The sequence below is a fragment of the Solanum stenotomum genome, chromosome 1 (assembly GCF_019186545.1).
Source record: "Solanum stenotomum isolate F172 chromosome 1, ASM1918654v1, whole genome shotgun sequence".
Taxonomy (NCBI): domain Eukaryota; kingdom Viridiplantae; phylum Streptophyta; class Magnoliopsida; order Solanales; family Solanaceae; genus Solanum; species Solanum stenotomum.
In genome coordinates this window covers 53,680,396-53,692,430 of record NC_064282.1, presented here as the reverse complement: position 1 = coordinate 53,692,430, position 12,035 = coordinate 53,680,396, and the positions used below count along the sequence as shown (strand labels likewise).

Sequence of the window (12,035 nt, the reverse complement as noted above, 5' to 3'; positions counted from 1 at the left end):
AAATGCATAATGTACATGCACGAAAAGAGCGTAAACTGATCTTATTGAATAGGCTAAATCAACCGATTGGTCCTACTGAAGACGTTGTGACAGAGTTAAGTAGCTTCCTAGGTACATTGGCAAGAAATGCTACTCTCTGCCCGTTTGATATATTTGATTAGAGGAGCATGAATACTAAAAAGGATTTATAGGATTATACTAAGGTTTGGAGTTTCCAGTTTTTAATTTCTTGTAAAAATATTTTACTTCAATTGGCGAACTAAATGACACCAAATTGTAGGAGAAATACATTATTCCTGAAGCTGCAAAAGATTGGGCTTTGGTAACAATTCAAGAGGCTTGGAGAAGGCATAGACGTGACTTAAAGATAAATTATTACGATCCATATGACAATGATGAAATTCGAATGGCAAAAAAGCCTGGTCATATTCCAGAATGTCAGTATAGAGAGCTCCTTAAATATTGGAAGTCTGAGAAATTCAAGGTAAAATGTAGTTCAGAATCTCAAACATCCAGCTTATTCTTCTCCTGATCTCTTTTGTGATATAGTTGCTATTGAAACTTTATTTTTCTTTAACTTTTCTTCTGCTATTCTCTTCTCTGTTGCAATGTTGTTGCAGTTTGTTACTTCTTTCAGTGTGGTAGTCACAAATGTAACAGGATAAATTTTTTGACTATGATTGGATTAATTAGTTGTTATTTTTCTGCCCTTTCTTATAGGGAATAGCAAACACTTAAATAAAAAGAGTGGTTATCAATAATTTTTTCATCTCTTATCTTGTTCCTATGATCCTATCTATAGCTCACAATTGTCAAATTTGCATAGGATGTCTTCCTTTTCATTATTAAATTATGATTTGATACTGGTGTATGAAAAAGGTAATAGTATCGTCATCAGTAAGAAGATAGTTGGTGACTATTGTGTTCTGACTTGAAGAAGATAAATGATTGACCAAAGGGTGGCTGTAACTGTTATTATCTATGTTTATCACATTTCCTTTGACTAAAAGATATGCTAGTAAGTAAGAAAGAAATAATCAGTGAATGAAGACAATCAAAGGATAATCAAACCAATGTAACATGCAACTACATTTTCATTGAGGGTGCAAGGCTTCCAAGAAAGTGAATCATCCTAATTTCTTTCCTGAAGGGGAATCAACTTTCTCTTCTGCTATTCTTTTTTTGGAGAAGGTTAACTAAACTCTTCTGTTATTCTGTTATCTGTTTCATAAAGTTTTATTATCCTCAACATGTCAAACTCAATAATTTCATTTAGTAGTTGATAAGATACAAATGTAACAGGATAAAAAGTCACGTGTTCAACTCTTTACTCAAAAATAAAAAATCTTAAGAACTTATTTTATTAGTTAAGTTTGATCGCTGAAATTTGCATCAAGGTTCACTAAACTAAGTGCCCTTTTGGATAAACTTAGTTTGATCGTTGAAATCTACATACTGATTTTAGCTTCATATGACAGTAACGTTCGTACTTACAAAGCATATTCTTTAGTTGGATTTGTTAAAAAAGAAATATTGAGACATTCACCTTGTCTAGTACATTATGTAGCACAGATATGCCTTTGGTTAACATTATTGATTCATTTATTTGCAGAAAATGTCTGAAACAAATACTAAGAACCGAAAAAAGCTGATGAATCCACACACAGCAGGCAAAAAGAGTGTTGCTTTAATCCGCAGTAAATTGGTGTGTTCTCTTATTTATTATCTAGGCTTAACCTTTTATTTAAGAAATTCCTGATATCTATTTTTATGTGACTAGGAAAAAGAAAAGGAATCTGTATCTGCTAAGGAGCTCTTTGTGGTCACAAGAACAAGAAAACCTGGATATGTTTTGTTAGGTTGAAATGGAGGAAATAGAAAAGCAAATGAGCACAAATGGTCAGCCTGTTGATGTATTTTCAGCTGTCATGGGTCCTGAACATCCGGGACGTCTAAGACTATATGGAGTGGGGGTTACAAAGACAACTCTGAAAAAGAAAGTTGACAAATTCTAAACAAACTTTAAATGCAACAAATGCAAGAAAGGATGCAAAAAATGGAGAAACAAATGGAGGAACAAAGGAGAACTATGCGACAAGAAGTTATTGCTGATGTAGTTGCACAACTTCAACGTGCATGATTAATTGATCCTAACATACTAGCAGCATTGTCCGTTCTTTCACCAAGAGAAGCTACTTCTGCTCAAATAGCTGAGCAAGGTTAGTGTCGCTAAATCTCTGTTTAGATTATTTCTTCTTCTTCTACTACTACTGTATCTTTCTCTTGCATCTCTATTTCATTTCTCTGTTGCGACTCTACTTTCTCTTGACAGTAGAAAACATTAATACTCTTGGCTACACTTAAAGTGTATTTTCCGATTTCCTGGTGGATTAGTTTGTTAACTGAATTGATGGTGATTTGAGTTTTGTAAGCTAGCCCTCTTGATCATTGCCTAATGAATCTCGAGATAATTTCATAGTTAGATTATATTACACGTACTTTTATAGCTTGAAAACTCTTTCCAGTGGTTTTTTTTTGAAATTATTGTATCCCCTAGCAAAGTTCTCTATTGTCGATTCTGTTTTCTCGTTATAGCATTTTAATGTTTGTTGGACTGCTGTAACATTTATGTTATAAGGGACTATTGAGTACGGCCTTGTCGATTTTGTTAACATATTTATTCTGATTGTGGCCTTGTCGGCCATTTAGTTAGCTGAGTATTTTCTAGGATCAACCTCGTCGGCTATGAGTTATTAAGTATGAGCTAACATCATTCTATATACCACTATTTTAGGAGATCTCCCATTTGTTATTTGTTATGTCCATTTCAGTTCATTCTCTCAACATATAGGGCCTCTAGAAATGTTCAGCTATTGAAGTGTTAGTGATGCACTGATGCTATTCATGAAATATTGTAAATTGTACCGTGCTATTCTGTAACCATCTATTTTTTGTTGACCAACAAAGGGTTAAAAAATGGCTACAAACTGAATATTGTTGACGTGGACTAGATTTTTCAGCTTGTGAATGGCCTTCTATGATCTAACACCTCTTATGTTCCCGAAAAGTGCTTTTGTGTTGATTTTGGCCTGTGTTACCATTTTTTTGTGAATGGCCTGTGTTAGCACACACCTCTTGTGAATGGCATGTGTTATCATATTTTGCTTTTCTTTTTTGAGAGGGTTGGTTTTGGCTTCTGTGTTTCCTCCCATTTTTCCTAACCCTACTTCTTCCCCTGCTTTTAGTGTCTGGCTAATCTGAATAAAATTTCCAATAGCTGCAGTGTTGTAACAATTATCCTGTTTATGAAGATTAATTGTTTCTCCTCTCTGTGGACTGTTTTGATTGCTTTTGCAGCTGAGATTCCACCCCCAATAGTAGGCTTTCATTCTTCCGTCATCATAACGTAGTAGTCTTTTGATTTGAAGATGATTGCAAGCATTCCGTTGTGTTTTGAATGTCTTGCAATCACTGCTTCTCTTCTGTGGCGTACTTGGTTAACATGCTAGTCATTATAGGCAAGACAATGACATTGGAGATATGGATGGCAGGTATTGACTATGTTTTTAATGATGAGGGTTAATAAGGATGAAAATTTCATCCTTGTACAAAAAGTGCCGTATACATAGACTATAAGTTTGGATGTAGCTCGAAGATAGACTCACATCTGAGATAACATGTCCCTGAAGGGTATAAAAATAACTGAAAATAAAAGTGCATAAACACATGTTAGAAACTGCTGCACAACTCTTGCTGGCTTTGCTCTTTCAATCTGTTAATAGTTGGCTTTGCTCTTTCAATCTTGCTGCACAACTCTTTCCAACTTCCTCTGAAATTAAGATATGGAAAGTGTTTGTTAAAAATTAGAATCATCAATCTTTTTACCTGTTCCGCAACTCTATAAGTAGAAACCTTTGAGCCTTCAAATCTTGTACATATCAAACAGGCTGGTCTAGTCTTCCAAATCTCCCAGCTCAAAATTGTAGGGAGGCATTCTAAGACATGAGGAAGTACATGTCACTTAACAGGCTGGTCTATTAAACACTATATGGTAGTTGCGCAGACTAGTGAAGAAAAGCCAGCCATGTTCTGTACTTGAATAGTGACTCTAGCTGCTATAATTCCCAGAAGCAGTATGCAAATATCTCTTGCAACTATGCTATTTTCTTAATGTCATTTGAATCTTATTGAATTTTATGCATGTTGTAGGTATTGAGTGATAACTTTAAAATATATCACTGAAGTCATTGAACTTTTGCAACAAAATTGCTAAATTATTTTGTATTTTCATTTGTATGTAGGTGATGATATCGAAGGAGATGAAAGCAGTACTGAAGACTTGACATAGGAGCTAAACTGAGTTGATGTTAACTTTACTTAGGTTTTGGAAGTCTGTTATTTTTGAAGATTGTGTGGTGCATCTGTACATTTCACCCTTTTTGAATGGCTGAAAATGTTTATGTATTTTGCTTATATCGTTACTATGTACCCAATTGCCACCATGGATGTTAGATTATAATTTTGGTAATGAAATATAACTTCTTCCATGATCTTTTTGTGTATTTTATGCTATAAAAGTATTGCAATGACTCAATTAATAATATATGTGAAACCCATAGTATAGATATGTTGGGATAGCCTAATATTAATCGTTGCAATAGCTTGATATTAATTGTTGCAGAAAAAAAAAGAATTGTTGCATTAAACTGTAATAACTGTAGCAACAGACATTGAGCAACAATTATAATAGCTTAAAACTGATGCATTACCATATAATAACTGTTGCAATAGAATGAAATAGTTGTTAAAATAATCGTAGCAACAACCTATAAAGAACTGTTGCATAAAAATTTATTGCGACGGTACATAACCGTACCAATAGGGGTGTTAACCGTCGGCAATGGACTGGAAATAAATATGGCATAAAACTTTAGTGTGACGGTTCATAACCGTACCAATACAGCTATAACCGTTGGCAATTAATTAATCCGAAAACCGTTGCAATAGGGCCATCTACTGCTACAATTATTGTAACCGTCGGACACAACCGTCGCACTAGATCTATTGCTACGCCTTCTGTTGTAGCGGTTGGCTAAACCGTGGCGTTAGAGCTACAACAACAGTAGCTAAGCCTATTGCTACGGTAACTTAACCGTGCCATTAGATCATATTTCTAGTAGTGTACCGTCGCCACCATCTCTATGTTAGGGTTTTGTCTTGATTTTCTTACCTTATTTGAAGTTTATTTTTTCCTAAAAGAAAAGACAAAGCATTACCATAAATGTTTTTACTTTTCCTGAAAGGAAAATATAATATTCTTCCATATTTGAGTTATTCTTTCCTTGGAAGAAAAGTTTGGAACTCTATAAATTGAAAACCCCTCTTCTCATATCAAAACACAAGAGAATTCACAATGTAGTCAGTTAAGAGTCTTATTTATGGGGAGATTTTCTCCTAAATGTATTTATGTTTTTTTCAATATTATATTAGTTTTATAATATGTAGGTCGTTTGACCAAACCATATTAATAATATATCTTTAGTATGTTTTTATTTGTCGTCTGATTTGTCAACCATATGATTTGCAAATTATAAGCTTCCGCATGACATCCTAATCACCCTTCAGAACCCAACAAGTCATATCAGAGCACATGGTCCAATGATCCCATGGTCTGACGGTCCTATGGTTCAATGAGGTTGAAGATAGACTCAAGATAGTTTCAAATCAATTTCTAATTAACGTGATGATAATGAAGATTTTTGTGCTATTACATGTGGAGAAAATTTTCAAATATATTTTCAACAATATCCTGCTGCTCCATTCTTTAAAACAAAATCAATTTTCAACTCATGCTTATTTTAGAGCATGAGCTCCAACTTTCAACTCCTGCAAACTTTAATGCTCGGGCTCCACTTTTAACTCATGTATCTTTACTTTTAATGCATGAGCTCCACTTTTAACTCATGCATCTTACTTTTAACGCGTGAGCTTCACTTTCAACTCATGCATATTATTTTTAATGCATGAACTCCACTTTCAACCCTGTTCATCACTTTTAACACAGGGCTCCAATTTTAACTCATATCAATTTTTAAATCATGGTAAGCAGTAGTGATACATGAAGATTGTGTGAAGAAAGAAGATCAAGATTATGATGCAAGAAAATTCAAGCCAAAAGGGGAGATTTGTTAGGGTTTTGTCCTGATTTTCTTACCTTATTTGAAGTTTATTTTTTCCTAAAAGAAAAGACAAAACATTACCATAAATGTTTTTACTTTTCCTGAAAGGAAAATATAATATTCTTCCATATTTGAGTTATTCTTTCCTTGGAAGAAAAATTTGGAACTCTATAAATTGAAGACCCCTCTTCTCATATCAAAACACAAGAGAATTCGCAATGTAGTCAGTTAAGAGTCTTATTTATGGAGAGATTTTCTCCTAAATGTATTTATGTTTTTTTCAATATTATATTAGTTTTATAATATGTAGGTCGTTTGACCAAACCATATTAATAATATATCTTTAGTATGTTTTTATTTGTCGTCTGGTTTGTCAACCATATGATTTGCAAATTATAAGCTTCCGCATGACATCCTAATCACCCTTCAGAACCCAACACTCCAGACCTCGGCAAAAGTTCTCAGTGCCGTCAACTTTGCACTTCATTTGAGTTTACATCTGTGTCCTATTTTAGGTGAGCGTACTTTACAATAATCTTTTTGCTACTTTGATTTCAATTCCCAATTCTACTTACCCTTTTTGTAATTCGTTTGTATGCAACAACTTTAGTTTGTTTAGTTCTTCCCCCCTTTTAATTTGAAATCCTTTTATATTTGAGTCTGGGCCTCTTTGTGTTTTTTTGGGTTTTTAACTTTGCGTTTTTTACTGTTTCTTTTCCTTTGTTTAAAACCTCTAAAATTTAATGATTTCATTAATTCATTTTGCATAACCAATTTATTAAAAAGATTATGTTTGAGTGGGTTAGACAGTATATTCCCCTTTAATGTAATCTTTAATGGTGAACTTTTCCCCTCTCTTCGATACAGATTATGCCATAAATTTGAAGAGGAAGTGCAGCGTAAACATCATCAATTTCAGGAGGAAGGACTGCCCGAATCATTCGACATACTCATAAATTTTAGTCTCAACACCAGAAATTTCTTCCTGCATAAAGTGATCCATGAGCCCCATGCTTCTTTCCACCAAACAACATTGCAATATTCTTTTTTTTTTTTTGGCTCAATAGATGCAGATGTGATAAAAAAAAAGGAGGCAGTCTTTGAAACTCTCATCAAATTGTGTAGGTTCTTTTGTGACTCTTAAAGTGTTGTTTCCCCTTAGTTGCAGAGCAACTTTCTGGTTAATCTTAAATTTGAGTATTCCATTATTGGTCCCGGGCAACGCTTGGCTACCTTTACTGGTATAAGTATAAAGGGGAATAAGCACACTATTATTATCAATGTGTCTGCTTCTCGGAGTTTAATTTTGAATCAAGAATATTTTTGTTATTTAATAATATTTTTACTTAATTTTTTTATATTTTATATTTATTTATTACTAATAAAGTCAACAAGCACACATGTTATCGACAATATGTGTGCTTCTCATAATTTAATTTTGAATAGGGTTATTTTTGTCATTTAATAATTTTTATTTATTTATTTTAACGAATCACGACTAGTTTATTGTTTGCATTCAATGCTACTTTTATTATTGAATAATTTTGTAATCTAAAAGTAATTATTTTTAAAATATAATTAATAATGTTAATTTAATAAAAGAAATTCATACTAAAATTAATTTATCTTATAAAATAAAAAGTATAATCCTCTGTTGAGTAAACAATTGTAAATAAAATTCAATTGGGAGAAAAAAGTCATAAAGAACAATTTAATCAAATAACTTTTATAACTAATTCTATTAAAATATTTTATCTATAACACCCTGTTTGGATCATTGTTACCCATTGTATTGTATTGTATTGTATTGTATCGTTACTATACCTACAATGTTTGTTTTGATTGTTACATAAAATGTATTGTATTGTATTGTTAAATTTCGTTGTTACGTAACAATGAAAGCCCCTATTTTATGGAATAACCGATTTGGTGTGTTTCCATTGTTACTTAATTTCTTTTTCCAATTATATCTTTACATAATATTTCAAAATACTATTTTACCCTTTACCTTATATTATTTAATTCTAGTCAAACCTCCTACCCTAGAATAATTAAGGATATTTTAGTAAATTTATAAATTACAATACAATACGATACAATCAAACCAAACAATTAAAATATTAGTACTAAACAACAACAAACAATACAGTCTAACCAAACATTGTATCTACCATACAATACAGTACAATAGAGTACAATACAATACATTATGAAACAATGGGTAATAATGATCCAAACAGAGTAAGTGTTATCGCAATACACGAGAGAGTATACAAGGTCAAGTGAAACAGTCATTTGTCCGCTGGCACGAGATAATTTTTTGAAAGTTTCAGATGGTCAAGGGAAGAAGCCATCCCTTCGGCGGCGGTTGGTAAGTTCATGAAAGCATAGAACTTCGGCAGCGTCGGGTAAGTTCATGAAAGCATAGAACTTCAGAGATCAATCAAAGTAGTCATTCAAACAAAAATCAACAAAATGGTTTGGGGGCTTTTCCGTGTGAACCCACTTCCAGGTTATTGATTATTATTGTCACAGACTTAGATTTCAACTAAATGTTTCGTGCGACACTCGACAACTTACTCACGATTCTTTCACCATCTTGTAAACTCAAGTAAGCTTTTTCAAACTTAGATTGCTAAGAGAAAGACACAAGAGAGTTTATAAGGAGACTTTTGCATTGCTTTGGAAGATTGCTTAGATTTGCTTGGTTGATTTACAACTGAATGCCTCACTATTTGTACTACACACCTAGGAGCTAAGGTGTAAATAAAAATTATTACACAAGTCTCTACATATTTACAAATTGTCCCTTCTTTCTAGCATTCTATACAAGCCTAGAGAATTCTATAGTGTTTCAAGAAATCTTCTAGAATATTCTAGAGTCTTCTTCAAACCTCTCTAAGACTTCCCACTAAGGCTAGCTCATTTATGCTTTAATTTTATGCCTAAGTGGTATGACAAAGTGGTGGGTCATGAGTCATAACACTCTTTCCCACCTGATGTTGTGATGACTGCGACGTATTGCTACTGCATAAACTCTCGAATTTTGTCTTTGAATTGCTACAAGTCCTCGCATCGTTCCCATATGGATTCTTCCGGAGATTGTCCCTTCCAATAGATAAGAAACATGGTAGTGGGCCAGTGGCTTATTAGTCTATTTCCTTTTGGCTTGATTGTCAATAATAACCTTGATTTCTCGATCGTGCAAGGCAGTGACAGTAATCGGTGCCCGACTTGATTAATTTCAGCTAAAATCATCCTTGTCTTCATGGTATGGCTTGAGGACACTAGCATGAAAGACTGGATGAATCTTGAAATGAGGAGGTTTTTTTTACCTTGTATGAGATTTTTTCCCACCTTGGGAACGATCCTTAACGGGCCCTCATACTTGCGCACCAAGTTTTGGGGTATGCCTTGTAGTGCCTTGAATTATCTCAGATTAAACTTCATCAAGACAATGTCTCCAACCTAATAATTTGTGGGACGACACTTGCGCTCAACAAACTTCTTCATCTTCCTTTCTACTTTGTCCAAGTAGGACTTAGTAGTGTCGAGTTGTTCTTCCCATCCTTTGGTGAGTTGGTAAGCTCCCAAACTCTTTTCTTGGAATGCGGCTGGTAGTGAATGTGGAGTTTGAGGTTGTTGGCATGTTGCCAACTCAAAGGGGGTGCGCCCTGTGGACTAGCTCCGCTATAATTTTTAGGAAAATTGTGCCATCTCTAAGAGCCTTGCCCAGTCCTTCTGGTGCGCACTCACATAGTGCCTCAAGTAGCACTCTAGTAAGGCATTGACTTGCTCGGCCATCCATCCGCGGGTGGAATCTAGTGGAGAAGTGCAGCTCCGTTTCAAGTATATCGAATAACTCCCTCCAGAAGTTTCTAGTGATGCAGGGGTCCCAATCGGTGATGATATGTCTTGGGAAGCCCCAATATTTCACTACATTCTCAATTTAAGGATAGTTTGGCAGGCTCATTCGCGGTGCAAACGGCTGTGGCGGGTATGAATCTAGCATACTTCGAGTACCATGACCATAATCGTCCCATACCCATCAGACTTTGGCAAGCAAGTGATGAAGTCCATAGTCACACTTTTCCATGGACACTCCGCTACGGGTAGTGGTTCCAACAGTACTCCTGATTGTGTTGTTCCACCTTATCTGGCACAAGAGACATGTCTGCACGTAACATTCAATATCATCCCTCATATACAACTAATAGGAGACCGCCTTAATCAACGCCCTTGTGCGATGCTACCTCGAATGTCTAGCCCATAACGTGCCGTGGCTTTCCTTTATGATCTACTGCCTAATAGTCACGAACTTAGGCACGTAGATTCTCCGACCGACGGTGAGCAATAGTCGCTTTTCTACCCAAAAACGTCTACGTCTTGTATTGCCTTGGTATTATGTTGTAAAGAAGGAACTTTCATGTGCTAGGTAACATCTTGGAGAATGTGTTTGATATTTTCTGTCTTTTTTCCTGTATACTTATTTCACATTCTCTTTTCTTTTGGTATCATCAAATATCAATTTTAATTTGAAAACCAAGTAATTCTTATTGAACTCGACGTCAGGAATGCTAAACAAATTCTTATATCCAGTACTACTACTCCCTACTAGTATTTCTTTACCACTTCAATTTTGTCAAGTTTTACATGATTTCTTTCTATTATAAATAAATTATGCACTATGACAGTCCACTGTTGATATTTACTTCAACTCTTGAATATGTAGTATGGCCCTTCCCCAGAACGTGAATGTATTTTTATTAACAAGGTTTTGCATGATTTATTAAGAGAAAACGATGCACTATGAGAAGGGGACTGGAGCAATCAGTGGCGTAGCCACCCTTATGTCAGTGTTCAATTGGACACTCTTCGTCGGAAAAATTAGATCGTATATACAAGTAAAATGATAAACAAAGTGGCTAAATAACATATTTTGGATACCCTTGACATAACAATATGAGTAGCCACTAGCCTAGTGGTTTCAGGCGCCTTGAAAGAGTAAAGACACACAAAAACAATGATAAAAGTCATGAAATTTATGGCTCCGTCACTGAGAATAATGATAAAAATTGATGCTATGTGATCAAGAGGTCATGACTTTAAGTGGCGACCAACCTCTTGCAGACATGCAACATAAGTCTGTGTTTTATGACCAATGTGGTCTGTCCCTTTCTCAAACCCCCTTCATAGAATTATCACTACTAGGGTGATGTGCTCCAGTATATCTATGCGTTAAGGAAATATACTAGTGACCAAACCACTTATTGCAAAAGATTTACCTGAAGGACTTAAAGGAACTCATACGCTCTCATAAAATTCAAAATTACATATTCAGATGCCCCACTTGAAAAGTACTTTTGTTAATATGCTTTTTGAAAGAAGACTTCAGAATAGTTCACATTTGTTTTTGCTGACGAGGGTTGGGCATAAATATCGAAAAATTGAAAAATCAAACCGAACTGAATTGATTCGGTTTTTCGGTTTTACGATTTGATGTCGGTGTTAATTTTTCAAAACGTCGGTTCTTCGATTCGGTGTAAGGATCTCAGAACTTCGATGCATCAATTCGGTGTAAGGATCTTAGAACTTTAGTACACCAAAGAATCGTACTTTTATTAAAAAATAATAAATAATATTTTCTTTCTCTCTATATTAGGGGTGGCAGGGGGATCGGGTGGGCATGCCCCGGCCTGCGACGGTCCGAGAACTGGCCCGCCGGACCCGGTTCCGTTAGTGTCTCGCGGGATGGGGCCTTCGGGATTAGGGGACCGGTACCGATCCGGTTCACCCGTTGGTCCCGGTCGACCCGGCCGGTTCGCGGGATCCCCTAACAATTTTTTTTTTTTTTTT

The 12,035-nt window shown here is 35.0% G+C and overlaps 1 pseudogene; it reads left to right on the top strand.

The window, feature by feature from the left end:
• Positions 1-312: 312 nt before the first annotated feature.
• LOC125853565 (uncharacterized) lies at positions 313-4,348 on the top strand (annotated as a pseudogene).
• The last annotated feature ends 7,687 nt before the right edge of the window (positions 4,349-12,035 follow it).